The sequence below is a fragment of the Sciurus vulgaris genome (assembly GCF_902686455.1).
Source record: "Sciurus vulgaris genome assembly, chromosome: 9".
Lineage (NCBI taxonomy): Eukaryota > Metazoa > Chordata > Mammalia > Rodentia > Sciuridae > Sciurus > Sciurus vulgaris.
The window spans coordinates 114,767,165-114,772,180 of record NC_136469.1 but is presented as its reverse complement, the minus strand read 5'-3'; the positions used below and the strand labels follow the sequence as shown (position 1 = coordinate 114,772,180).

The following is a 5,016-nucleotide window of genomic DNA, read 5'->3' as shown; positions in this document are numbered from 1 at the left end:
AGGGTGCTTGCCTAGCACATATGAGGCACTGGTTTGATCCTCAGCACCACATAAAAATAAATAAATTTTAAAAAAAGTATTGTAATAAAAAGGTAAAGGTATTTAAAAATATTTTTAAAATATTTTTTTAAAAACTGCAAAGGCTCAGGCCCCATCATGGACCTGTTGAATCAACAACCCTATACTTGCTGGCCTAATGTGGCTGTTCTCTTTGAGATTTTTGTGCTTGCTTTTTATAGCTGCCCTATAACTCCCTTTGTTCTTCAGTGTTCGCTTTATTTAGTAATAGATATTGTAAAAATTAAAATAACTATTTATTAAGTTACTATATATCAGGGACTATATTTCAAGAGCACTGATAATAAATATTAATACCATTTTGTAAAAAAGAAAATCAGCTTCCAGAGATGAAGTCGTATGTCTATGTAACATGACCAGCAGCAGGCAATGTGGGTATTCAAACCAGGTGTGTTCGTTATCTTGTGCCGAGTAACAAATGACTCTAAAATAAGCAGTTTCAAACGGCAAAGATGCATTGGCTGATGCAGTTGCTGAGAGTAGCTTAGCTTCGTGGTTCTGTCCTGGAGCTTCTCTTGAGGTTGCTGTTAAGCTGCAGTCCTCTAAAGGACTGGAGGGTCTACTTCCAATATCATTCATGTAGCTGCTGGCAGGATGCTCCAGATTCTTGTCAAGTAGTCTTCTTCAGAGAGCAGTTCTCTATATGCAAACTGGCCACCTCCAGGGCATGTGACGGATGAAAGAGAACACCAAATTGGAAGCAATGATGTCTTTTTTTTTTTTTTTTTTTTCACATGCATGGTTAGTGCTTTATTCTTTGAAGAACAGTCCTAAAACATCACACTAAGGCTGAAAAGTAAAGTTTAAAATAGACAGTTTTATAAAGATAAGTTACAATATATGTAATGAATATTCACTCTTAAGAAATCTTGGTCCTAGAGCTTATGATGCACCCAGTTGGCTGTAGCACCCAGGTCTTCCAAAAGGCCATTTGTCATTTCTCTGTTGTCTGCATAGACTTCTTCTCACTAGCTGCCTTCTGCTTTTGTTGCATGATCTCAGAGTCCCTCTGCTTTCTTTGAGAGGTAGTCAAGCTATCCTCTTTTCTTTTTCCCTTGCTAATTTCCTGGGTTTTCTTCATATTTTTCTGGCGGGCAAGTTCTCACTGATTTCCACGGGCCATGCCGACCACCGGACGGAGCCTGGAAGAGAGCTACTAAGAGAAGCAACGGCTCCTTCGCACGCTCAGCTACCGTCGCCACCCGCAGATCAAGAAGGCTGAGCCCGTGCCCGCCCTCCGCGGGGCAACGCCTCCGCGCAGTACCGCAATGATGTCTTTTATAACCTAATTAAGAAGTCACATAGCATCTCTCCTGCTGCATTCTTCTGGTCACATAAACCAGCCTTGGTACAGGGTGGGAGGGAACTGCACAGAGAAATGAATATCAGAAGGTGGGACCATCGGGGCCATGCTGGAGGATGAGTACCATGCTAGGTCATCTTACTTTCATATGTATAATCCCTTTATTCCTTCAATAAATATTAAACAAATAATAATTTTTACATGCTATATTGGACTCTGTGTCTTCTTGGTAAGCAAAACAAAAAGCCCTTGCCTCCTGGAGAATATAATCAAGGAGACAATCAAATAAATATGTAAGTATAATTTGTGATAAATATTATGAACTCAATAAACAGGGCCGGGAAAAATAAAATGGAGTTGGGGTGGTGGGTCGAGACCTATTCATCCAATGTGGTAAAGCCTAGAAGGCAACTTCCAAGAGCTAGTCTTAAATAACGGATACCAAGCATTGGGGATTGATTAATTAAAATTTTTGAGTAGTCATTCCCAAACTTTTTATTTTTATTTTTTGAATAAAAAGTTTTATTTATTCTAATTAGTTATACATGACAGTAGAATTTTGACACATCATATATAAATGGAGTATAACTTCATATTCTCCTGGTTATACATGATGTAGAATCACACTGGTCGTGTAGTCACATATGCACATAGGGTAATAATGTCCAATTTATTCACTATCCTTCCTACCTCCATACTCTCCCCTGTCCCTTCCCTCCCCTCTGTCTAATCCAAAGTACCTCTATTCTTCCCTAGCCTGTGCCTCATTGTGAATTAGCATCCACATATCAGAGAAAACATTTGGCCTTTGGTTTTGGGGGATTGGCTTATTTTGCTTAGCATCATATTCTCCAGCTCCATCCATTTACCTGCAAATGCCATAATTTCATTCTTCTTTAAGACTGAGTAATACTCCATTGTGTATATATACCACATTTTCTTTATCCACTCATCTGTTGAAGTACACCGAGGTTGGTTCCGTAATTTAGCTATTGTGTGTTGAACTGCTATAAACATTGATATGACTGTATCATTATAGTATACTGATTTTAAGTCCTTTGGATATAAACCAAAGTGTGGAATAGCTGGATCTAATGGTGGTTCCATTCCAAGTTTTCTGAAGAATGCCCATACTGCTTTCCATAATGGTTGCACCAATTTGCAGTCCCACCAGCAATGCATGAGTGTACCTTTTTCCTTACATCCTTGCCAACATTTTTTGTTGTTTGTATTTTTTTAAATTTTACTTTTGAACTGTTTTTGGTTTGTTCTTTTTAGTTATACATGACAGCAGAATATATTTTGACATATCATACATACATGGAGATAACTTCTCTTTCTTGTGGTTGTACACAGTGTGGAGTTATACTGGTGATGTATTCATATATGAACAACATATATGTTTTATTAGTTTCAAACTTTATAATGTGCATATACACATGTAGACATAGACATAATGTACTTAAAATATATAGAAAAATATGGTATATATATAAAAAAAGTAAAAAGATAAAGTTGAAATATAAAATATTTATGTACTTATAATTAATGATACAAAAATCATTTTGCTCTCACTTTCTTTTTTTTTTTTTTTTTTTTGGTGCTGGGGATTGAACCCACAGGCACTTTACCACTGAGTCACATCCCCAGTCCTTTTTATTTTTTATTTTGAGACAGTCTCACTAAGTTGCTTAAGGACTTGCTAAATTGCTCTGGGTGGTGGTCTTAAACTTGAGATTTCCCTCCTCTGCCTCCCAGGTCACTGGGATTACAGGTATGTGCCACCACATCTGACTTATTAATAATATTTTGATTGAAGTTTTGTAACTGAATATGTTTCACTATTTTTAAAATTGTTGAATAAAAGGTCTGATTCTAAATTTGATTATTTTTATTTTTGTTTCTAATAGCTATCAGACATGAAAACAATACCTCTCAAAAGTACCTTGATTAAAACAAGGCTGGTCTTACTAAAATATGATATTTGTTTTTCAACACTAACCCTCAATTTAAGTTTCCAATAAGAATTGTCTACTAAATTTCTATCTACCCAAAAGCCAATTAGTGGTTCATACCAACAAATAAAAAACTGATTCAAAATCTCCTAGAATTGCTTATCTTTGTGTGTGTGTGTGTGTGTGTGTGTGTGTGTGTGTTGCGCTAGGGATTGAACCCAGGGCCTAGTGCATGCAAGGCAAGCACTCTACAAACTGAGCTATATCCCCAGCCCTGCTTATCATTTTTAAAAAATTCAATTTTCAAGTTAAATTCAGTTTTCAAGCTAAATAGGAGAGTTTTTGTTAATTTGTTTGTTTGTGGTACTAGCGATTGAATCCAGGGTCTTGTGCACCCGAGACAAGCACTTTACAAACTGAGCTATATCCCTAGCCCTAATAGGAGAGTTTTTAAAGGAATACACTTATTACATTTTTGACAATAAAATTACATAAAGACTAGATTTCTCAAATATCCATTTTCAAAACACCCTACACACACAGTATTTGTCTGTGCATTTTGTGCCGTAACAGAATATTTGAGACTGGGTAATTTATAAAGAAGAGAGATTTGTTTCTTACAGTTCTGTAGACTGGGAAGTCAAAAGTCAAAGGGCCAGCCTCTGGAGAGGGCCTACATTGTAACACAATGGAAAACATTACATGGCAAAAGAGAGCAAAATACTGAACTCATAACTCCAAGGTCTTTTATATTGGCATTCATCAATTTATGAGGGTAGAGCCCTTGTGACCTAAATGCCTCCCCTTAGGCTCCACCTCTCAGTACTACTACACTGATCTAGTCATATTGACATAAGATATGGATACTATCTTACTTATATTAAAAGATTACGCTTACCTGGATAATTTCCCAATTTTTTAGCCAAGTTATTTTGTTTCTGGCTTACAGTACTGTGGTTGAAGACACTTGCATGAGGAGCTAAGAAAATGCCATCTTTGCCCTCTCTGATCATTCAACTAAATTGCTATCACTAGGGAAATCTGCAGACTTAGTCTCTTTGAAAGAAAAGTTTTCAAATTACTTATCCATTTAGGGAGCTGTTTGGTTAAACCTAGATTATATAGGACTTTCTGTTCTGGTCATGAGAATCTATGTTATTTCAGAACAACTCTCCCACTGAGGATAATTAGCAAAACAAAATATGTTTTAAAATCAGCTTGAAAGCACTATAGAGCTAACAAGAGAGTGGAAAATTACTGGGTTAGGATCTGGGGGAGGGTAGGAATCAGGGGAGCTGAGTCTAGCACTTGGGGCAGCTTTTTTTCTTTAGCATATGCCTGTTTCTAAAAGAGAGACTCAGAGGCCAAGAGGCTGAACCAAAAGGCTGTTAAAGCTGTCTCATGGAGTGAAGGCCAAATGCAGTGCCCAACACCACCACGCCACATGGCACTGGCGAACCTCTTGACTTTGGATGGGCAATGGGAGGCCAGTATTCTGGGAACAATGATAAACCAAGAAAAGGTCATAGAAACAGCTTCACAGCACCGGAAGCTGAATTAAAAGTGAGTCCATAACGCTAGTGCCCTAGTTCCTAAGAGAAACAAATATGAATTCACTCTAGAGAATGATAACATCATTTGAGAACCCTAATTATTTCTATACTTTCTATTTTATGTATT

General features: G+C 37.1%; 1 pseudogene across 1 annotated transcript; it reads right to left on the bottom strand.

The window, feature by feature from the left end:
* Positions 1 to 821: 821 nt before the first annotated feature.
* Positions 822 to 1,329, bottom strand: LOC306669179 (small EDRK-rich factor 1-like; annotated as a pseudogene). Its single transcript has one exon. The product of its transcript is annotated as a small EDRK-rich factor 1-like (transcript).
* Between the last annotated feature and the right edge of the window lie 3,687 nt (positions 1,330 to 5,016).